At 42.1% G+C, this 25,626-nt stretch overlaps 1 long non-coding RNA gene across 1 annotated transcript; it reads right to left on the bottom strand.

The window, feature by feature from the left end:
* Nucleotides 1–1,175: 1,175 nt before the first annotated feature.
* On the bottom strand, nt 1,176–25,152 carry LOC140076719 (uncharacterized). The gene is made up of 3 exons (XR_011849644.1): nt 25,024–25,152; nt 16,875–16,991; nt 1,176–3,341 (listed from the first exon to the last, which is right to left on the bottom strand). It is a non-coding gene; the product is annotated as an uncharacterized lncRNA (long non-coding RNA).
* Nucleotides 25,153–25,626: the final 474 nt, after the last annotated feature.

Here is a 25,626-nt window from a genome sequence, read left to right as displayed (position 1 = left end):
AGGGGCTGCAGGTTGCCTGCTCATACTCTATACCTGAGGATGCTGCAGGTAACCTTGCCATTATCCACACCCAGGGGCTGCAGGTTACCTGTCCATGCTCTATACCTAAGGAGCTGCAGGTCACCTGGTCATGCTCTATACCTAAGGAGCTGCAGGTCACCTGGTCATGCTCTATACCTAAGGAGCTGCAGGTCACCTGGTCATGCTCTATACCTAAGGAGCTGCAGGTCACCTGGTCATGCTCTATACCTAAGGAGCTGCAGGTCACCTGGTCATGCTCTATACCTAAGGAGCTGCAGGTCACCTGGTCATGCTCTATATCTAAGGAGCTGCAGGTCACCTGGTCATGCTCTATACCTAAGGAGCTGCAGGTCACCTGGTCATGCTCTATACCTAAGGAGCTGCAGGTCACCTGGTCATGCTCTATACCTAAGGAGCTGCAGGTCACCTGGTCATGCTCTATACCTAAGGAGCTGCAGGTCACCTGGTCATGCTCTATACCTGGGGGCGGGGGGGGGGGGGGTTGCAGGTTATCTGTTCACACTCTATATCTGGCAAGCTGCAACCTGTGCCCCTCCAGCCAAGGCTGCAAACCACCATTCTATTCTCTACCTGCGTGTAAGACTACTAGAAGAAGTCACATATGTACTTGTAAGGTCAAGAGGTTGGGGAGGATATCAAAATGAAGTCATTTATCCCCACAGGTCCAAGGGTCCAGCAGTGATGAGCACTGATTCCCTCTTGGTCTCTGTAGGGAATATATTAAGGTATAATGAAGGTTGCCCGGTGTTTCTTTGTTTGTATTTTGTCAGCTTGATTTTGTAAAATGTAGACTGATGTGTAGAGGCGTTTGTGTCTTTTAATGATTTACTCTCTCCACTTATTTATTTACTGTCTTATTTATGTTATGTTTTTTTCATATAGTTCAGTTCTGGCCATTTTAAGGTTGGTCATAAATGAAGCTAACACAATCCTGTACAGCATGTTCTACATTTACAGCTGTTACCTATTTATGTATAAAGTATTACACATTGAGGTTTAGGATGGGCCAGTAAGCACCACGACCGTCTTTTCTGACACTTGCCACCCTGCAGCTTGAACTGAGCCACATGTGATGCTGCTTTTTCATGAACCTTTCAAAATATTCAAAGACTAGCAGCATGAATGAGCACAAATCATCATTGTATTCTTCCATGTTGTATTATGGATATTCCCCACTGGGTCACTGGGACAGTCATGATTTTCTATAAACCTGTCTGTCACCTTCTATATGGTTTAATATGTAATTTTTTTCCTAATATTTGCATCAACTGTGGTTTCTAGTGCATTGTGTGACTAGCTGATTCAGGCCAGTGCTGTTTACGCCTCTATGACGTATTCATTTATATCGGTAACTACATATGAGGTAGAAGAAGGATTACCAATTCTCTTATTACTGAGATGGCCCAGACTTCCTGGCACCTATTTTGGGCACCAAGTTCTTGACCAACAGTATGACCCGCTTAAGGCTGTGGTGCCCCAAATACTTCAATTGTCATCATCTATCCAGCTCAGACATAAGATGGCTGGACATCTCTTATATATGTAAACAGTCAGCAGTCAGCCATTTTCATGAAAAGTTGATGTGGATTTTAAGTCCTTGGTATCCCAAGAGAGAACCTCCCTGAACGTCTCTGATTTTGGGCAGTTTTTTTGCGTTTCCCACACGACCACATTATATTGTGTGGTATCATCCTCATGGTCGTGATGAGGATGAGCTAACTGCTGGGGACGCGCAAGATAGAGCCGGTCCTATTCTTACCGACGTTTGGGCAGTTTTTTCTATTGCCATCTTACTTACCCGTTGATGACAGTCAGGCCGCACATTGTGCATCTCTCGGGCTGCAATCAGCAGATCTGTGGTCAGTTGTTCGAAGCCCATGTGTAAGCTAAGGTAAGAATATTGGTTGGAATAGGACCTGCTCTAAATTTTGTCAGTTCGCCCCTGAATCAATAGAAACCACAGCCCTGCAGGAGCCCGTTGGTATGAATTTGTCTGTTTCCTATTTGTGGAATTAATGTCGGCAACATTTGTGTCCATATTGCTTAATGTTGAACTTAGTGCAAGTTGGATTTAAAGGTATCACAAATCCTGCAAAACCCACCAAGAAGTTTCCAAAGTGGTCAACCCCAGGACTAAGGCCAATAACATTGAATGTAAAACTATGGGACTGTACTAACAGGGTTTTCTGCTATAAGACATTCTTATAAACCCTAAACCCTTTATTGCCAAAGTTAGGTGACCACCATTTGAGACTTTTATTACTACAATAATCACCAGCTATAACGGAGCTCGGAATAAGAACTTCTGTTTAGTTTTTACAAAGATTCTTTATATTTTTAGATCCATTTTCCAACCTGTTATTCAGTGCCTTGTAGACCACAGAGGGAAACCCTAGCTCCTCAAGTGCCGTCATATTCACTTAGCAAGTAGGTGGCAGCGCTGGTCTTATTGCCGCTATGTGTGTGGAGAACCATACGTTGCCTTGTTCTGTTTTGGAGGATGTGTAAACTTTTCACTATTTAATTATTCTTATCAAAGGCTATTTAGTATTCATTGTACTCGTTCTTTCTACAAATATATCTATATATATATCCAATTCCTAGTATTACAGCCACATGTCAGAAAAAATATTCTATGTTTAGCCAAATGATCAAATTGTTATCACCTTGATGAAATCAAAGTATTGTATCCTCCATAATTGTTGTGAAGCTGAAATGCTCAGAACTGAACTACAAATGTAATCGGGTTAAGTACTGAATGTGTGTATGTTTCCCATTGTGTCTTTGTCAGTAATACTATGGAAATGCTACCGTCACATAGATTAACGTTGTCTCTGCACTTTCCATGTGTCTCAATGATTTGAACAAAACAATACAATTTTTTAACAAAATAAATGGTGTTGGAGTGTTTTTTTATATCCTGAATATTGTTTCCGTTTTCCATGTTTTATGTTCAGCTTTTCATGAATCGTTTGATGCCAAATTAATATAGACTCAAGATTAATATATAAAGGGCAATAAATTAACACAGACAAATTATTATAGGCTCAGAGCCACATTATAAGTGAAAACAGACTAGACATAAAAAGTTACTTGCCTCTCCTTGTGGCTCCTCTACTGCTTGGGGAAGGGGTCCTGGAGCCAAATGGAGCAACACCTGCTCTTCATTGCTGATGCTGCACCATGACAAAGCATCCTGGTACTGGTTCAATGCAAATCACCTACAGTTAGGTCCATAAATATTTGTGCAGAGATTTTCTAATTTTGGTTCTGTTCCACAATGAAGTTCAGAATTTCACCTTTAATTCAGTGGGTTGAACAAAATGACTTTAGTTTTTCACATTTTATGAACACAATCCCATTATTTCAGTGGCCCAAAATTATTTGGATACATTAAATAATTGTAAAAAAAATGTTAATTTCTTATACTATATCTATTATTCTCTGCTGGCAATGACTGCCTGAATTATTGAACTCTTTGACATCACCAGACATTGCTCTTCATACAGCTAACTCCCACGGTGTTAAGAACCTCCCCCCATCCCCAGATGACAGTAATCTGTTGCTACTTGAGCCTCAGGTCTTCATCATACCCAAGGGTGCATGGTTTCTGAAGATTCGTTACAACGAACCAGGGGCTCATTGTAGTGAATACTATGTAAAAACTCCAAATACTGCATCACAGTAGCATTTCAGTATATGGTAGAAACAATCAGACTATCTAGAATTAAATTACCCAAAAGGTTATAAGAAATAGTAAAAAAATTAAAGTTTAAAATATGTATAAAATATTCAAAAATTAAAATAACTCCCCTTTCCTAGAACTGATATAAAACTAAATAAACAGTAAAAGTCACAAAATGTGACATCCCAAAATGCCCAAACTTTAAAAATGATTATTTCCAGAAATAGCACCAAATTGTCTTTTACACCATTTTACATAATATAAAAAATTTGATAGAGTGATCAAAAGTTCGCACAGTCCTCAAAATGTTAGCAATGAAAATGTTAGCTCATCTCGCAAAAAATGACACCTCACTAAAGTATGAAAAAGTTATAATGGTCAGAAGATGGCAAAACAATTTAGATTTTCGTACACAATGCGAAAATGTAATAAAACACACTAAAACCTATACTGTATAAATTTGGTATCACTGTGATTGTACCAAACCAAAGAACAAAGTAGACATATCCTTTGGAGCGCACAGTTCCAGGTACAACAAGCATTTAAAACCTTCTAGATGGCTCCCTTCACAGTCACACAGAATTGATTCTGATATCTACTGTGCTACAGTCTCAAGCTGGTACTACAGCTAGGAAATGAGTAATAATCAAATTAGAGAGCTGGCACTAGTAAATAGCATTCTAATTAAACATTTAATGAAGGTTTTATATAATACCTATAGGATAAGTATATAAATAAATGTATCCAAAGAAGGATTCATTAATATCAAAGACGCATAAACGTATATATATCACTAAGGCTACATTCACGTCCCCCCATAGGCCGGCAATGGGCGCACAGAGCACATGTGTGGTACCGTACCATTACGGGGGAAAAGATAGGACATGTCTTATCTTTCCCGATATTACGGCACCGTGACCATGTATCACTGTGGAGGGTGGCGGGGGCGATCAGCGCTCTCCCGCGCACCGATGTGTGCCCGCCGTACTACAGCAGGGCGGCCAATTGTTCGTGTGATTGTGGCCTTACAGAGTAGATTTCAGGAGACTATCCTATGCTTATAGCAATTTAATAAAAGCAACTCTCGTAGATAAGTAACCATGTATATTGGACATTATGTTCTTCATATATATTAGTCGAATTAATTTGGGAAAAAAATGCAAAGTTTTCCAGGATGGCATAAGGAAACTTTGTAAGCTACCTTGTAATGCAGCTCCTTTGAAATCAAGCATGAGGCCCTATGACATAATGAAATTTAGCGGGTAGATAATAACGATGAAGCAAAACATGTCCACCAGGGAGCTGCCGGAGCTTACCTATGAAATGCCCGTCTGGATTGGCTGCATCTCCCTGGTTATTACACGTGTCACAGATCTGCAGTCTGACATATTGTTTGCTAAAAGTGGCTTCACTTTACAATGGCAGCGACAGGACCAGCATTTGTGGAAATCTATACTGTAACCTGAAGCCATTGTGTCTTGGTATGGGCCACTGTAGTGTTTGAGGAATGTGAAGGGGTGAGATGATATAGAATGTAAATATAAGGTATAGTGAACCAGACATGATGGTATTGCATATCTGTGACAAGGGCTGGTTGTACAACTCCGTAGGTAGGAGAAAGGAGAACTTAGACCTCAATCTAGAGGAACTATGGAAAGATTGGAATCTAATTTTCCATTTAGCCTTTGCTGTAAAATTTTATATCTTCATTTCATTGCGAACCTACGTATTGTTTATTTCCTGAGATGAAACATAACAGTAAAGAATAATAGAGTAAAATAAAACTCGGGCTTATTTGTAACCGTTTACTGAGGATTCCAAAGCTGTAACATGTAGCATGTGTAATAAGTGACATGTGGAAGGTAACAGCAATTTTTGTAGACACCTAATTATGATTCTAGGAAGAATAGCTATCATTTATTATTTACCATATTTTCCGGGCCATTAGGCGCACCGGACTATAAGGCGCATTAGTAGAAAACGCCTTATATATGGAAAAATTCCATATATAAGGCGCACCGGACTATAAGGTGCAGGGTGGCCGGGGGCATGGCGGAGGTCCGGGGGTGTGGCAGAAAACGGAGCGGAGGTGAGAGCGGCAAGAGGTGAGCGGTCTCCGGGGAAGGGGGTCCGTTCAGGTGGAGGAGGGCAGCGGACCCTACTTACATAGATCCCCGCTACCGGAGACAGCAGATCTCCAGCGGGAACTGCAGACCGACGCGGCAGAAGTTGTTCGTGCCGCGTGGTCTGCAGTTCCCGCTGGAGATCTGCTGTCTCCGGTCTCCAGTAGCGTGGACCTATGTAAGTAGGGTCCGCTGCCCTCCTCCATACATAGTGCGCACCGGACTATAAGACGCACTTTGGATTTCTAAGGAAATCCTAGGCTTTTATGTGTGCCTTATAGTCCGGAAAATACGGTATTTAGTAAGGGTTTGTACCCAAAAACCATTAGAAAATATGTCCCTGATTAATGTACACGAAACAGAGATGGCCCCATAAACAAGCAGGCAGACTGCATCTTTTTATAAAGCCACAAATGATCACATTTTTCCTGTGTCAGCAGAGAATGCACTGCCAAAACTATGCCAGCTGTATGGTGGAAGAATAATTCTATTATGGGGGGTATTGAACAATGTGTCTCAGGTTCTGCCAGTTTCTAGCTGGAAAACACTTGTCTTTGCTGCACCAGATTTATCACTGTGATGATGAATTCTGGTGAAGTATGAGACTGTTGGGTCCTACTTTTAGTTGATCTAAACTGTGTGCCAGAAGTTTGGGTGCACGACAATTTCCTACAGACCACGCCCCTTTCTCATGAGGCCACGCCTACTTCGCAGTGACCACACCCCTTTGTTAGACGCGTCTGAAAAGTTCCAAAAAAAGTCTAAAATCCTTGATAAATGTGGTACAAGGCATTTGAGAAATCTATTTTGGTGCACAACCACCAGAATTCTGGCACAAGTTCCCCCTTATGTCTATACAGGCGGTCCCCTACTTAAGAACACCCGACTTACAGACAACCCCTAGTTACAAACTCACCTTTGGATGTTGGTAATTTACTGTACTATAGCCTTAGGTTACTACAAACTGTTATAACATTTATCAAAGATGTCTGTAATTAAGATTTATTGCTAATTCTGGTTCTTATGACAACCCAACATTTTTAAAATCCAAATGTCACAAAGATCAAAAAAAAAAATGACTGGCATTACAATTATAAAGTGCAGTCAAATACAGTATATACAGATCATATACATGCACATACAGTATATATACATCATGTGCAGTAGATACACATTGGGGCAGATTTATTAATCTGTTTTTATTACAGAATTCTCTTATAATTTGTACTTTAAAAACTTTAACACATTTATAATGGATTTTAAACAGTTTTCACTTCTATGATTAACAATAAAGCTTCATTCCAGACACCTGTGATAACTGTTATAGCTGTTTACTTTAGCCTAGTGCTACCTCCGATGTAGCAGTGTTACACTGCTAGCTTTATTAGAACCCTCCAAAAAACTTATATGAAAGCCCTGGGGCAGAGCACTATCAGGCCCCACTGTAATATAAATTATGCTCGCCAGGGCCTGTGCCAGCCACATTCGGAGAGCTGGTGAGAATAGAAAAGAGAATAAGGTGGAGCCTGATGGTGCTGTGCAGAGCACAACTGGCTAATTTGCATATCTTATAAACTTATTTTTTTACAAAAATGCAACAATGCAAAGAAATTAAGCTTGTAACATACTGGGACTGGACGGGGAGGAATGTAATAGTCATCTACCATCAGGTAATCCGTAGAGATGAGCGAGCACTAAAATGCTCGAGTGCTCGTTACTTGAGTCAAACTTTTCCCGATGCTCGAGTGCTCGTCTCGAATAACGAGCCCCATAGAAGTCAATGGGAGACTCGAGCATTTTTCAAGGGGACCAAGGCTCTGCACAGGGAAGCTTGGCCAAACACCTGGAAACCTCAGAAAATGATGGAAACACCACGGAAATGGACAGGAAACCGGGGCAGCATGCATGGATGCCTCTGAGGTCTGAGGCTGCTTAATCGCACCATTATGCCAAAATTATGGGCAACAGCATGGCCATGACAGAGTGACCGAATGAGGCTAGATAGCATCTAAAACATCCAATAATTGACCCTGACACTATAGAAGACGGCATGCAGAGGCAGCGGCAACAGCGGCAGGCTTGAGAGTGTCATGGCGACATACCCTAAATGGACTCAGGCTTCAAACCAATGGGTGGCAGAGAGGAACCAAAGGAGGTGAGCAAGAAGTGCTGAAATGATTTCCTATGTGAACAAAAGGTTGACGGTATATTTAGTCGATAACACAGCATGGTGGCGACATAGTGACCAAGTTCCATAACGTATCTGGTGAGCCTAACGTATTAAATGAGCCTGACACAGTTAGTTTGCTAAGGGGATGACATGTGGAGGCAGCTATGGAGACGACTTTTGGAGGCAGCTTTGGAGATGGCTTCTAGAGGCTGCTATGGAGACGACGTGTGGAGGCTGCTATGGAGACGGCGTGTGGAGGCAGCTATGGAGACGACGTGTGGAGGCATGGGGGGGGGGGGGGGACGCGCACTCAGTCATACAGCTTTGCATCCATTATCAAAATGAGTGACCCATATAAAACTCCAGAAAATCACAGCCGGTAAACCACCCAAAAATGTAGCCTGACACCGCTTGTTGCTAAGGGGACAATGTGCTGTATTTCATCTTGCGCTCCAGCGTCTGGGGTATAGACAGTTGTATGCTGCGCATGGAGACCTTGGTGGACGCTATGGAGGATCGTGGAGGCGAAATGGACAGGAGGATGCCTAATCTTGGGATGGAGCTGCTGGTCCGCTGCCAGGCGAGCTTTCGCCTGGCCAAGCCCCTGCCTCTCGGCTCCTCCCCACCCAAAATGGGCCCGGGGGCCAGAAGCATTTACTTTGAGAAAATTATAATTTTCAAAGCAGGCAGGGGCTACAAACAGCACTTCTAAGAACCTTTTGTATAAGATCAAGTGTAGTACTGTTTTTGTAAGTAATTGGCCTGGTAACTGGCGGGGGAGGGGAACGTAAACAGATGCGCAAGAAGCGCTGAAATAATATCAGTCAATGATAAAAGATTGGCGGTATATTTTGTGGATAACACAGCAGGGTGGCGACAAAGTTAACAAGTTTGATGTGGAAGCCGTTAAAACATCCCAAAATTCTGACTGACACAGCTCGTTTGCTAAGGGGACGATGTATGGAGGCAGCTATGGAGATGACGTGTGGAGGTAGCAATGGAGACAACGTGTGGAGGCAGCTATAAAGACGACATGAGGAGGCTGCTATGGAGACAATTAAATTTGGATAGTGCCTGTATGTGGCAGTCCAAAAAAGTTTTCAAAACAGAAGAGCGGGTAGGTGGCCTTCCAGAAAAATTAAATATATAGAGAACCTGTATGTGGCACTCCCAAAAATTGTTTAAAACAGAGGACCGGGTAGGTGGCCCTCCAGAAAAATTAAATACATAGAGTAATATAGCTAGAGCCAGTTCGCCCTGGCAAAAAATAGCCAGTTTCCTCTGCTTTGGTGTACAAAGAGGAGGAGAATGAGGGGGAGTGCAAACATTATTCCGGTTGAGCTGCTCTCACCTGGTGGAGAATGGAAATCATGAGGAATCCAGGCTTCATTCATCTTGATAAGTGTCAGCCTGTCAGCGCTGTCAGTCGACAGGCGTGTACGCTTATCGGTGATGATGCCACCAGCTGCACTGAAAACCCGCTCGGACAACACGCTAGCGGCAGGGCAGGCAAGAACCTCCAAGGCGTACAGCGCAAGTTCGTGCCACATGTCCAGCTTTGAAACCCAGTAGTTGTAGGGAGCTGTGTGATCATTTAGGACGATGGTATGGTCAGCTACATACTCCCTCACCATCTTTCTGTAAAGATCAGCCCTACTCTGCCGAGACTGGGGACAGGTGACAGTGTCTTGCTGGGGTGACATAAAACTGGCAAAGGCCTTGTAAAGCGTACCCCTGCCAGTGCTGGAAAAGCTGCCTGCTCGCCTACTCTCCCTCGCTACTTGTCCCGCAGAAGTACGCCCTCTGCCGCTAGCGCTGTCAGAAGGGAAATAATGTTTCAGCTTTTGCACCAGGGCCTGCTGGTATTCATGCATTCTCACACTCCTTTCCTCTCCAGGGATGAGAGTGTAAAGACTTTGCTTGTACCGTGGGTCCAGGAGAGTGAATACCCAGTAATCGGTGCTGGAATAAATTCTTTGAACGCGAGGGTCACGGGATAGGCAGCCTAGCATGAAATCTGCCATATGCGCCAGAGTCCCAACACGCAAGAATTCACTCCCCTCACTGGCCTGACTCTCCATTTCCTCCTCCTCCAACTCCTCTTTTTCTGCCCATACACGCTGAACAGTTAAGGACTGAGCAATGCTCCCCTCTTCTTTCTGTCTGGCCATTCTCCTCCTCTTCCTCCTCATCCTCCTCCACCTCCTCCGATATGCGCTGAGAAACAGACCGGTGCTTTGGCTATCAACAAGGGAATCTTCTTCCCCCGTCTCTTGTGACATGCGCAAAGCTTCCGACTTCATGCTGACCAGAGAGTTTTTCAACAGGCCAAGCAGCGGGATGGTGAGGCTGATGAGGGCGGCATCGCCACTGACCATCTGTGTTGACTCCTCAAACTTACTCAGCACCTGACAGATATCAGACATCCACGTCCACTCCTCATTGTAGACTTGAGGAAGCTGACTGACCTGACTACCAGTTCTGGTAGAAGATGGCATCTGGCAGTCTACAATCGCTCTGCGCTGCTGGTAAACTCTAGATAACATGGTTAATGTTGAATTCCACCTTGTGGGCACGTCGCACAACAGTCGGTGAGCGGGCAGTTGGAGGCGGCGCTGCGCTGCCCTGAGAGTGGCAGCATCTGTGCTGGACTTTCTGAAATGCGCGCAGATGCAATGCACCTTCGTGAGCAAATCAGACAGATTGGGGTATGTCTTGAGGAACCGCTGAACTATGAGATTTAACACATGGGCCAGGCATGGCATATGTGTCAGTCTGCCGAGTTGCAGAGCCACCAACAGGTTACGGCCATTGTCACACACAACCATGCCTGGCTTCAGGCTCAGTGGTGCCAGCCACAGATCGGTCTGCGCAGTGATGCCCTGTAATAGCTCTTGGGCGGTGTGCCTTTTATCGCCTATGCTCAGCAGTTTGAGCACCACCTGCTGTGGCTTAGTGACGGGACTGCTGCTGTGCCTAGAGCTACAGACTGATGGCGCCATGCCCATGCATGGTAATTCGGAGGAGGGGTGGGAGGAGGCATAGTAGGCCTGAGAGACCTGGACCAAGGTAGGCCCCGCAATCCTCGGCAGTATATGAGCGGCCCCAGGGTCAGACTCAGTCCCAGCCTCCACCAAGTTCACCCAATGTGCCGTCAGCGACATATAGTGGCCCTGCCCGGCAGCACTCGTCCACGTGTCTGTGGTTAAGTGGATCTTGTCAGAAACGGCGTTGGTCAGGGCACGGATGATTTTGTCTGACACGTGCTGGTGCAGGGCTGAGACGGCACATCGGGAAAAGTAGTGGCGGCTGGAGACCGAATACCGAGGGGCGGCCGCTGCCATGAGGTTGCAAAAGGCCTCGATCTCTACCAGCCTATAGGGCAGCATCTCCAGGCTGAGTAATTTGGAGATGTGGACGTTGAGGGCTTGGGCATGTGGGTGGGTGCAACTGTATTTCCTCTTGCGCTCCAGCGTCTGGGGTATAGGGAGCTGGATTCTACACATGGAGACATTGGTGGACGCTGTGGAGGATCGTGGAGGCGAAGGTGTGGCTTTCGCCCGGGAGGTGTTTGTGCCGGGATCCTGGGCAGGGGGCTGACTAGCAGAGGCCGCAAATGACACAGGGGAAGGAGCAGTGGTGGACCCGGCCAGAGGTGAACGGCCTTGGTTCCATTGAGTGAGGTGTTTAGAATTCATATGCCTGCGCATACTGGTGGTGGTTAAGCTAGTATTGGTGGAACCCCTGCTGATCCTGGTTTGGCACAGGTTGCACACCACAGTCCGTCGGTCATCTGGTATTTCTTTAAAGAACCTCCAGACTTCAGAAAATCTAGCCCTCGACACGGGAGCTTCACTACGTGAAACATTTGGCACTGATGTACCAGCTCTGGCCCTGCCTCTCCATCTGGCCCCATCACTGCCTCTTCCAACCTGTTCTCGTATAGGACTCGCCTCCGTCTCACAAGCACTGTGTTCACCTGGCCTATCAACCCAGCTTGGGTCTGTCACCTCATCATCCTCCAATCCCTCAGTCTGCTCCCCCCTCAGACTTCCTGCCCTGACAACATCTTCACCACTGTCTGAGAACCGTGTCTCCTCATCGTCCGACACCTCTTTACACACTTCTTCCACTACGTCAAGAAGGTCACCATGACCCACAGACCGGTGGAAAACCTGGGAATCGGGAAAGAGCTCAGCAGCAACCTGACAAGTGGTTTGTGACTCTGGGAAGGGTCCAGAAAACAGTTCCTCAGAGTATGCCACCTCAAATGGCAAATTTTCCTGGGAGGGGGCAGACTGAGGGGAGGGAGGTTAAGGAGCTGGAGGAGTGCGTGGAAGACTGACTGGTGGACAAATGGCTAGAAGCATTGTTCGCAATCCACAACATCACCTGTTCGCACTGTTCTGGCCTCAACAGTGCTCTACCACGGGTCCCAGTAACCTGAGACATGAAGCTAGGGAGTGTAGCTCTACGGCGTTCCCCTGCTCCCTCATCAGCAGGTGGAGTCTCACCCCGCCCAGGACCACGGCCTCTGACCCCTGCAGTAATTGGACGCCCTTGCCCTCTACCCCTAACCCTCGTGTTCAACATTTTCCCAATTAAAGTCTATTATATAGACAAAACAGAAAAATAAACTGTAATTTATTTTTTTTTTTATTTTGTTTTGTTTTTTTTGTGGTTTTTAAATTTTTTTATTCTTTTTTTTTTTTTTTATAGAACAAAACGTGCAGAAGAAATCAGACAGCAACCACAGAAGATGATTGCTATGGCTAGTTTCTAACCTACACTGACAGCACACAAAAGGATTTTGTGCTGTGACTGAGTGTGTCACTTTAACTTTTGAAAAACGCTAATGTCGCCCTAACAATGGCTTTTGGGTTCTTGGAGAGTCACTCCTGCCTAACAGTAAGGTTCTTGTAGAATCACTCCCGCCTAACAGTAATCTACTAGCTCCCTAACTCTATCCCTGACCAGCAGCAGCTCTCTCCCTATCGGCATCCAGACAGAGAATGATCCGAGCAGCGCGGTCAGGGGCTAGTCTATTCCAGGGTCACCTGATCAAGCCAGCCAACCACTGCTATCGACATGTAAGTGTACCACGTGATGCTGGTGTAGTGCAGAGTCTCCTGGCTTGTGATTCGCTCTGTTTCTGGCCGCCAAAAATCTAAACGCTGAGAGATTACATTTTCTCGCGTGGGCGAAATACTTGTCCGAGCACCGAGCAGTTACGAGTACGCTAATGCTCGAACGAGCATCAAGCTCGGACGAGTATGTTCGCTCATCTCTAGTAATCAGGTAAAAGGTTCATTGCAGACACCTTTGATAACTCATATGCTGATCATAGTACACTGGATCTTAAGTAAATTATTCAATAAATTACCAGCATCCAGAGAGCTTCACCAGAGGTCCCAATGGGCAGAGATGCCCATTCGTAACTAGGGGTCGTCAAAGTCGGGGACCGCCGATTCCAATAAATGTTTCTTTGGTTTTTTTTACCCATTAATGGTGTTAGTCCTTCATTATACAGTGTATATTTGTATTGTAAAATCCATGTTCACCTCCACTTAGCGTCAGAAGTGTGACGTGGCCGTGTAAAGATCCACGCTTGTTTAACTCTGGGAAATGAGTTATTGATTTTAGTCTTGTCCATTGGGTGCTGTACTGTTGTTTTTGAGGTTATAATGTTTTCCACGTTTTGGATTAGAGGAACAATCAGTCCGCTTCCATAATGGGTGCCTATGTATGGACACTGGGCGTCGATGGATATGTGCAATCCTTTATATTTATATTGAAAAATCCCTGTTCGTCTACAACAGTGGTCAGAAGTGGGATGTTAATTAATCATAGTTAACTGTTTGTGGGAAGTGGAATTATTGACTCTAATGTGTTGTCCCTTGGGGTACTCACCTCACTCAGATTTAGTTTAAGGATTGTTCTATCACATCTTTAGCCACAGCCTCAACAGAAGATGTCAGGGCCATCATATTGGATCTCATCTCATCAATAACACATCATTAATTGTGTTAGTCTTCATTTCATTTGTATTGAAATATCCCCGTTCTCCTACATGCAAATCATTTTTAATGGGTGGGATTAAGAACCTGACATGCCAACAGCAAAAGAAGTAGTTTCCCTAGTACTAAAGGCAAATGGCCCATTGGGAATGTGACTCCCTTTGCAGGTTGACAGCAGTGCACAATTCTTCCTAATTTTAAAAGGAGGGATCTGGGAGCACCCACCACTCAATTTATTATACCTTTTTATTAGGTTGAAACATTTTATGAGTTAGTTGTTAATTTATATTTATGGTCAAGCTGTGACCAATTTACACCGCCCGTAAGATTGTCATGTTTTGTTTTTATCTCTTTGAAGATTTAATAGCTTAGTATTGAATGGCATAGCGGTCATTTATAATTCCATGTACTGATCCCTGGAACACAGAGACACTTACAGCACATGTGTCATCAAGCTACAGCTACATGGTCATCCTATTACACATGAACTGCGTTACTCAGAGCATACTTTAGTTAACTGTTTGCTGTGAAGAAGAATTATGGTGTGCTTTTATATATGTTTAATATGTCTATATTAAGCTTAAAGCATAAATCTAACAAAAATGTGGACAATATACGGTAGGTTAAGACGAAAAATGCACAGCTTGGCAACCCAAATTTAAAAAGTAATTATACTAACATTGGCCATCAGAAAAAGAAAATTAGAGAACAGAAGAAAGACCTGGAGTAGCATAGGAAATTAGGTCTGTAGAGAAATTAGTAAGGAAAAAGTGTTAAATGATAAGAATCTCCTAGTATCTCCTTAGGCGCAATAGATACCTAAGAGGAATGGAGGAGAAAGATTTCCTGTTTACCGGCTCCCTGGGTGTATAATGTGACACCGGCTTGGAAGCTGTTGGGTCAGAAGCGGCAGTGCAGGAAATCCAGCACCAGTAGCTGAAAACTGTGGATCTACACTACTGGGAGGACAGATGATGTTTCTTTCTGACCAGGTCACCCTACAGTGTGTCTGGAGAGCAGGGCCGGTTTTAGACAAAATGGGGCCCTGGGCAAAACTAAAAGCGGGGCCCTAAAATAAAACTATTTTGTGAACAGTCACAGTCAGTCAGAGGCCCCTTTAACCCTGCACAATAATAACACATTGTAGTTACAAGCAGTAGTATGGTAAGTATCTATTATATGGGACTCTAGGAGAATGTTGACAGAAGACAGGTAGACTGATGATCGAAGATAAATATGAAAGATGATATAGATTTACAGATAGATGATAGATAGATTTATAGATACATAAATATAAAGTAAATTATATGTAGATAGCTAGAATGATGATAGATATGAGAGATAGAAGATCAATTGATTGATGGACAGATGATAGACAATAGGTAAATAGGCAAATGCCCAGTTTGTGGCCCCCTTACGCCGGCCCCGCTGGAGAGGTGAGTAACTGTTTCATGTATATAGTAAAATTGTTTCGGGGAGCACTCACACAAGCAGACAAGACAATATCTACTGTGCTACTGCCAATAGCTGGTACTACAGCTACAAGATATACAAAAAAGTGTAAAAGAAGAGCTGGCACTAGTAGATAATAGATAGTAAAATAATTGCATATTTAATATTTGTCTAAAAAATTATTTAATATATATATAACACATATTAAAAGTAGCACAGCAATATAAAATGTGGCATGTATGGTATTTCATTGAAGAATGAATAGGATACACACTATGACTGAACGTAGATATAGTCCTATATGTAAAGGATTACTGGATAGTAAAAATAAAAAATTAAAATCCATAAGTGATGTTCCTATATAACCAATGAGTAAAGTAACATTTATACAAACATATTTTATTTTAACCTATTGTTTTCAATAACAAAAAAAATCTACCATTTGATTTTATGAATTGTGAACCAAAGATACCTTGAGAATGCTGTAGCTACACGGATGCAGAAACATATCTTGTTTAATCCTTGAACCAAGTGGTTCTGCTAAAAAAAAACTATTATAAAATTGAGGACCTTGGGAAAGCTGGGTGCCTACATAAACACATTAAACTGAGCTTCCTGAACTATCCAGACAGGACTAATCAACCTGAGCTGGATCACTCATACACAGCAGCTGGGAGATGGTGCGCAGATTGATAACTTATTCCTGTCAGGGACAACACAGTGATTACATCATTCTCTGGAGCAGTGCATAATTAGGGTAAGAGGAGAAGTGCCGATCCAGGTACAGGAGCTACAGAACCTAATTATCATAATTTTATAATAGTTTTTTCAGCAAAACCACTCGGTTCAGGGATTAAACACAATGGAGGTAATTTACTAAGGGCCCGACAGATTTGGAAAAACTGCCACATTTTTAAAAAAAAAAAGTGTCGCGGGACTCGCGCTTACCTTCACCAGGAATAGGTCGGTGTACTTCAGTGCATTCCGGCGGGCCTCGGGGAACTTCAGCACAGCAGCGCCACCTGGTGGACATCGGAGGAACTACCTTAGTGAATCCCAGCCGGACCAGAATCCACCGCAGAGAACGCGCCGCTGGATCGCGAATGGACCGGGTAAGTAAATCTGCCCCAATGTGTTTCTGCATCAGTGTAGCTACAGCATTCTAAAGGTTTGTTTGGTTCATAAAATCAAATGGTAGATTTCCTTTAGAGATAAAATTTGCCTTTAGTCTTTAAAATTTTCAGTGTCTAAACAGTGTCACAGACTTTTTGGTTTAATAGTCTCAGAATTTTTTTTGCATAAGATATAAACAGTCAATGAATGTTCCACTTACATCTGATAACACTTATATAAATAAGATCTATGTCGCATAGTTTCTACTATACCTCCGACATCGTAGGGTAAGTGGTCCTCAGAAGATGGCAGCTGTTAGTCAGAACGTGCTCATGCAGGACCCAAGTAGAAAATACAATACCGGCAGTTGTCCTACATGTCATCATCTCCTGGACAGTGCAAACCAAAATGTCCATGATATTAATAAGCACATACAAAAGCAGCCTATACATCAGCACAATGAAGGGTCATATACCCAGAAAAAAGTTTGGAAAAGGAAAGAGAAACATTATATCTCAATATTACAAGATAAGCTTAACTAAATTGAACAAGACACCTGATAATGTGCCTGCTCCGCACCAACATCCCAAGGGTCAGTAGGGAATGGGTTACTCCTACCTGAACACTTAGTGTATTTAAGCAGGGATTGTAGGGGCGGCCATAAGTGGTGACTCAAGCCACCAGTCCCATGTAGCATGAAATTTCTTCTCCTTTTTTCTATGGATGAATACCCACTTTTTGAGCGGGAGAGCAAAATTAACTGTCTTGAACCAATCATGAAGGGTCAGGGGGTGGGCTGACATACAAAACCTAGATACTATTTTCCGGGCACAGGATAGAGTCTCAGTAATGAAGAACCAATTAGCAGTAGACTAAAATAGTCTATCAGGCATATTTTGGGACTGCCACTCCCATTTTATCAGAATAGGAATTTACGAATATGTGGCCAGAAACCTCTCACTACAGGACAAGTACTGTATTTATGAAGAACATTTAGTATTAAACAATGATACCTACTGTTAAGGGGTCATTGACATACGTAACCACTGGTGATCAACTGTTTTCATTACAAATAGTGCAGGAACGGGCAACAGCCTATATAAAGTTAACTCTTTATATGACCTACCTATGCCCTAATAGGGAGTGTAGAGAGGAATTACATTCATGCAGTTTTGATTTTACTATAAATAGTGCTGTTAATATAGAAAGTATAGTGAAAGTTATGGCCACAAACGACAGCGCCTATAAGAAAACGAAGTGCAAATAGTAGTTCCAACTCCACCTCCACATTGAAAAAACGCAATGTCATTAGTCACAAAATGGTTCTTAAATAGTTTGATTTTATGATACACAAAATTTTATGACCTCTCTAAAGTTATCACCAAGATGGCTGCCACTGGAGACTACAGATACCATGATCCTTTAGTTCTCAGTAACTCCTCCTCCCTCTCAGGCTCTGCTCACAGTGATGATGTAACAGACTGCCCTGCTCTGTTACCATAGTAGTGATGTGTTACTGCCATCACTGCACATTACCTCACTGAGATGACGTCTCAACATAACACTGGCCATAGTGGATGCACTGCAATCAACCGACTACAGCAAACATAGTGCTGATCACATGACCTGCCCAGATAGGTGCAGGACATGTGACCAGTGGCCATCTTCTGTCCTGTGTCTGCTCCGTGCAAAGGAAATCAATGGACTAATTAAAGGGCCAGTAGCATTTTAATTCTCCATCACAGTGTATGTCTACAACGTTTTTCTGCTAAGGGAAGCAAAATTTTAAATAATAACGAATTACATATTCGCTTATATTTCATTGGCCCATTTGTATATTAATTATACTGATTCCTGGAATACCCCTTTTGCTGTTTTGATAATAATATTAATTTTCCAAATAGTTAACTTGGGGAGGGGGGGCTAATTTTCTTTCCTTCTGTCCCATGTTCTGAATATATACAGAACCCAAATCCCTAATCTCCTTGTACCCTTTTATATTAAAATAGAGGTGCAAAACATCTGTCAGTTGGGAGTTGGGTATCAGTCACAAATTACATGCTCCAGTGTCAATATCAGGTTGTGTACCCAAGGTTTAGAACATACAGAACCTGAGGCAGAAGTAATAAAGTTTCAGTCCTGACATGACCTCCTGAAATTCCCATAACTTACCTGAACTATCTCATAAACTGTAAAATAAATAAAATTGTAATTATTAATTTGACCTTAGGACTATTTTATGGTTCATGAAGTAGAAATTAATAAACAATATGAAAAAGTAGATGATTCTGGATGTCCAAAGATGGAGTCCTTATCTAATACAGCAGAATCAGAAATAGCAACAGCTGGAGGAAAAAAGCAGATGTGTATTTTATTTTCTATATTGATTCAACTTGATATCATGTTGGCAAACACAACAGAAAGATCCAGTAAAATCAATTTTGACTTTTTTATTTAGTTTCCATAATAAATAAGAAAAAGCAGCACAAGTATAAATATTCCACCGTCAGGAGAATTGAGTAGTTTATTATACACTCACCGGCCACTTTATTAGGTACACCATGCTAGTAACTGGTTGGACCCCCTTTTGCCTTCAGAACTGCCTCAATTCTTCGTGGCATAGATACAACAAGGTGCTGGAAGCATTCCTCAGAGATTTTGGTCCATATTGACATGATGGCATCACACAGTTGCCGCAGATTTGTCGGCTGCACATCCTTGATGCGAATCTCCCGTTCCACCACATCCCAAAGATGCTCTATTGGATTGAGATCTGGTGACTGTGGAGGCCATTTGAGTACAGTGAACTCATTGTCATGTTCAAGAAACCAGTCTGAGATGATTCCAGCTTTATGACATGGCGCATTATCCTGCTGAAAGTAGCCATCAGATTTTGGGTACATTGTGGTCATAAAGGGATGGACATGGTCAGCAACAATACTCAGGTAGGCTGTGGTGTTGCAACGATGCTCAATTGGTACCAAGGGGCCCAAAGAGTGCCAAGAAAATATTCCCCACACCATGACACCACCACCACCAGCCTGAACCGTTGATACAAGGCAGGATGGATGCATGCTTTCATGTTGTTGACGCCAAATTCTGACCCTACCATCCGAATGTCGCAGCAGAAATCGAGACTCATCAGACCAGGCAATGTTTTTCCAATCTTCTACTGTCCAATTTCGATGAGCTTGTGCAAATTGTAGCCTCCGTTTCCTGTTCTTAGCTGAAAGGAGTGGCACCCGGTGTGGTCTTCTGCTGCTGTAGCCCATCTGCCTCAAAGTTCGACGTACTGTGCGTTCAGAGAGGCTCTTCTGCCTACCTTGGTTGTAACGTGTGGCGATTTGAGTCACTGTTGCCTTTCTATCAGCTCGAACCAGTCTGCCCAGTCTCCTCTGACCTCTGGCATCAACAAGGCATTTCCGCCCACAGAACTGCCTCTCACTGGATGTTTTTTCTTTTTCGGACCATTCTCTGTAAACCCTAGAGATGGTTGTGCGTGAAAATCCCAGTAGATCAGCAGTTTCTGAAATACTCAGACCAGCCCTACTGGCACCAACAACCGTGCCACGTTCAAAGGCACTCAAATCACCTTTCTTCCCCATACTGATGCTCGGTTTGAACTGCAGGAGATTGTCTTGACCATGTCTACATGCCTAAATGCACTGAGTTGCACATGGCGATTGGCTGATTAGAAATTAAGTGTTAACGAGCAGTTGGACAGGTGTACCTAATAAAGTGGCCAGTGAGTGTATGTTGCAATTAGAGTTGAGCGAATCATCATAAATTTGGATTTTCCAAAAGATTAGATTAATGTCTGAATCAAATCCGAACCAATGTCGCTCCAGATGTTCTGTAGTCCTCTTAAACACAGATTTTCCATAGATTTTTCACCATTTTAAAAAGATTTGTCCATATGCACAATGCAAATAGATACGCTCATCCGTAGTGGCAATGTAACTGCAGTCTATGTCCTATTCACTGGTGATTATCACCTTACGGCCTATTTCGACCTTTAGGACAAAGCACTTTTTTCCTTTTTCTGAGCTTGAATTCTCAAAGACATAACTCTTTTTTTTTAACCTGACAAAATGTAGTGGTTTCCAGTGGCCACATTTTAGGGTAAAAAAATAGGGTAAAAGATTCTGCTACATGGTCTTTTGACCCTTACAGGGCACAACCTTTTTTCATTTTTGCGTCTCCTTTTTTTTTACCTCCCTCAATCCAAAAGCATTAACTTTTTTTTACGCTTACTGACATGTGTTAGAGCTTGTTATCTGCGGGACAAATTGTACTTTTTAGTGGCACCATTTAATATTCCATGCAATGTACAGAAAATCTGGAAAAAAAATTCACACTTGAAAGCTTTAAAAAAAAAACCCACACATTTGTGGCATTTTCTTGTAAACTCTTTGTTACAGGTTTTACTCTGCCCTCCAAATGACACTCTCTCTTTATTGTTTGGGTCGGTACAATCACAGGGATAACAAATTTATATAGGTTTTACTAGATTTTTTAAAATGTATATACTCGAGTATAAGCCTAGTTTTTCAGCACAAAGAATGTGCTGAAACCCCAAACTCGGCTTATACTCGAGTAAAAAAAAATATAGGTTTTCCCAGGTTTTGTGGGCTTATACTTGGGTCAGCGTATACTCGAGTATAAATTTACCATATAAAAATGGTAAAAATTTACCATATATCCCCTTACCCACATGTGATGTAATAGTACGTCACATGCCGGGTCCCGGTGCATGGAGAAGGCTCGCGGCCGAGCCCTCTCCATAGCCGGTAAGTCTGCTGCATATTGGTTTAAATTTTTTTAAATGTATGAAAACATTATAAAACCTATATAAATTTGTTATCCCCGTAATCGTACCGACCCAAAGAATAAAGAAGACAAGTCATTTGGGGCGCTCAGTGAAATCCATAAAATCCAAGCCCACAAGAATAAGGCACAAATGCGTTTTTTTTTACCAATTTCACTGCATTTGTAATTTTATTCCCGCTTTCCAGTACACGGCATGGAATATTACCACCAATTTGAAGTGTAATTTGTTTCGCAGAAAATAAGCCATCACACAGCTCTTTACATGGAAAAATAAAAAAGTTACAGATTTTTGAATGTGGGGAGTGAAAAATGAAAACGCAAAAACGAAAAAGGGCCGCGGCGGGAAGGGGTTAAACTCGAGTATAAGCCTAGTTCTTCAGCACAAAAAGATGTGCTGAAACCCCAAACTCGGCTTATACTCGAGTAAAAAAATATAGGTTTTACTAGGTTTTTGTGGTAAAATTAGGGGCCTCGGCTTATACCCGAGTATATACGGGTAAATCTAGTGTACACAAAAAATATTTTGCCACATTCTGAGGCTAATAACTTTTTCACACTTTGGTGAACGGACCTATGTAAGCTGTCATTTTTTGTGGTATATGCTGGCAAATTAATTTATATCAATTTAGGACCCATATGACTGTTTTATCATTTTTTAATTAAAATATTCATGGATGGAAAAATGGGGAAAAAGTGGCGATTTGGAAATTCGGGCGCTATCTTCCGAAATATTCTTTTTTATATTTTTATAGAACATACATTTTATGTTACATATTATGTTTATAATTATTACTGTTTATTATTATATGTGATCTAGGAAAAGGAGGTGATTTAAACTTTTTCTTGTTTTTTTTTACATTTTTTAACCATTGTATCAGACCCTCCAGGGTACTTTAACCTTACAAGGTCTGATTGCCCAAATTATATACTGCAACACTACTTTATTGCAGTAAATAGCGATATTACTGCTGATCTCGAATAGCTTACCATCTGCTGGCTATAAGAGATCATTACTCAATGAGACTGTAGGCTACCATGACAACCGATTGCTGCCCTCTGATGACTTCAGGGGGGGTAGCGATCGGCCATCTAAGATGGTGGTGCCCAGAGAATGGTAAGTTAGCTGCTGCGGTCAGGTTCGACCGCGGCACTTAACAGGTTAACTGCCGCAATCGGTGCCAGCACCAACAGCGGCAGTAACAGGCAGGTGTCAGCTGTATTATACAGCCGACACCCACTGTGTATGAAGAGAGCTTAGGCTGGGGTGCATCTGACATTTTGATCACTTTTTACATTTTTTTGGGGAGATAGGAATTAATAAAGTTTCTATTTTGGATTATTTATTTTATTTTTGATGCCATTCACAGTAGGGGTATGCTAATGTAATATATGCTTAGCCAAGGTCACTATGGACATGGCAATACCCATGTGGGTTTGTGGGTTTTTAAAAAACATTTTTTAACACACTATACAGTAACATATGGTGATAAGGTTGATTTTTGGGGTGATTTTATTTTTTATTTAGTTTTTAAGACAGGAGACACAAAACTGCTATAAATAGAAAGATTTAAGATTAAGGAGAACATTGGAGAATAATCAGAATACTACCCCCAGCTAGCAAGTATGGTAATGTCACTCGCTCATTTGATGTTGTACTGAGGCATTATGGGAAGAAGATACAAGGCAAAAAAAAAAAGGAAATAGAAAGGCAAAATCTTTTTTTAAGCGGAGAAAATTGTAATGCAAAAAGTAAGTGCAATATGCAGCAAAAAAGTAAAAAAAAACTGAGTTGTAATTGGAGGACTCTAATATCAACGAGAGTTTGATAGAAGTGAGTTAGTGGGTCTGGTTAGCCTCCATATCTGAGTATCTGCTAGCATCTATAGGACCCAGTTGATTCATTTCTTGCCCTTATGTAGCATTTAGTCAACAACAATAAAAAAAGAAAAATATAGTAGAAGAAAACAAAGAAGGTGAGGCTGGAATAAAGTATATAGAATTTCACCATATTTATCAGGCTATTGTTAAGCCCTGTTGATGTATACATATAAACTAATTTACAATCCAGGAAATGTTCAATAGAACATGTTAGGAGGGGGTTAGGTGCACTGGGAGCCATCATCTTTTCCTATGAAATTACATAAATATATACTGTATCTTGAGAAGAGACGACTTAGAGGGGACATGATTCATTTATATAACTATATGAATGGTCCATGCAAAATGTATGGTGGAAAGTTGTTCCAGATGAAATCAAATCAAAAGAGGGGGCACTGTCTCCGTCTGGAGATAACAAGGTTCACTAGAGCTGACAGGGCTTCTTTATTGTAAACCTGTGTAATAGCCTGCCTCAGGCGCTGGTCATAGCAGGGACAGCAGAGAGCTTCAAGAAGGGTCTAGATGCCTTTTTACACCTTAATAACATTAATGGTTATGTTATATAGAATTGTTTCCCATAAATCCCTTCCTCATCCAATCCCTTCCCTACCTCAGTTGAACTTGATGGACAAGTGTCTTTTTTTACCCATATAAACAAAAATTTGGTGATTGTAAATGCGATGGTGCAGATTCCTTTAGTGGACATACACACACATACACTCAGCTTAATATATTAGATGTATATATATAACTTTACCCTCCTCTAGATCTGGGTCTATGAGATCTACAGGTAAATCTTTCATCTTTTTGACTTAGATCTGATATGTATTGTCAACTGTGAGATGATATACAGACAAGAGGGTAGGGTCTTTCTAAATTATGTCCAATAAACTCAGTCTCATTTCAGTGACTGTCTGTCGCTGGCAGTCTCATTTCAGTGACTGTCTGTCTCTGACACTCTCATTCCAGTGACTGTCCCTATCCCTGCCTGTCACTTTGTCTACATGTAATACACAGACCCCTATATGTATTATACAGCTGTAGCCCCTCAGTAATACATGGAATACACAGACCCCTATATGTATTATACAGCTGTAGCCCCTCAGTAATACATGGAATACACAGCCCCCTATATGTATTATACAGCTGTAGCCCCACTTAGTAATACATGGAATATACAGCCCCCTATATGTATTATACAGCTGTAGCCCCTCAATAATACATGTAATACACAGTCCCCTATATGTATTATAAAGCTGTAGCCCCTCAGTAATACATGGAATACACAGCCCATTATATGTATCATACAGCTGTAGGCCCACTTAGTAATACATGGAATATACAGCCCCCTATATGTATTATACAGCTGTAGCCCCTCAGTTATCCATGCAATACACAGCCACCTTCATGTATTATACAGCTGTAGCCCCTCAGTAATCCATATAACACACAGCACAACCTCTTCATGTATTATACAGTTGCCCCCTCACTAATTAATGTAATACAAAGCCCTGCCTTAATGTATTATACAACTGCCTCCTCAGTTATCCATGTAATACACAGCACCCCCTTTCCATGTATTACACAGCTGCCCACCTTCAGTAATCCATGCAATACACAGCATCCCTTTCATGTATTATACATCACCACCACCACCTCCTACTAAATTTTAGCTCCTGACTTTGGCAGCATTAAAAATAAACAATAAATTACCTTGTTCCATTGCAGGATACTGGAGTGCCAATATGTCACCACGTTCCTGTGTCTTAAAGGGGCCACAAGTCAAAGGAGTTTCTTACTCAGTACTTGTGCTGCTTGCACAATCATTTGCATGTAGGTCTTACAGAAATATATGCACATGATTATATACTGAAGCCAGACTATTATAGAGCTGTCAGAGCTCCTGGTCGGGGCCCCCTGCTGGTGCTCCAAGAGTGCCAATGATAATCCGACCCTGCCCATTGGTTCTGAGCAAGTCATTGATACAGCAATACCAGAAATGCCAAGATCAGTCAGGAGACTTTACATGACCTTCTAGACAAGCAGAAATCTGCACAGAAATGACAAAAGTAATGCAGCTTTCATATTTTGCATATAACCCAATTTTCAATTTTGCATCTTCTTATTAACTACTGACTTTTACTGTGTTTATAGGCTGCATTTATCCATTGAACAATTGAATAAATGTTCAAAAATATATTGTGACTACAATCATGTATCCGCTCATTGTGAAGCTTTAAAGGGTTACAGCCTGTTTATATAGCCTTCCCAAAGACCTATTGTAGTCAGGACTCATTTGTAAAAAGATCCTTATAA

Source organism: Engystomops pustulosus, chromosome 1 (assembly GCF_040894005.1).
Source record: "Engystomops pustulosus chromosome 1, aEngPut4.maternal, whole genome shotgun sequence".
In the NCBI taxonomy this organism is placed as follows: Eukaryota; Metazoa; Chordata; class Amphibia; order Anura; family Leptodactylidae; genus Engystomops; species Engystomops pustulosus.
This window is presented reverse-complemented; position numbering and strand designations above follow the sequence as displayed.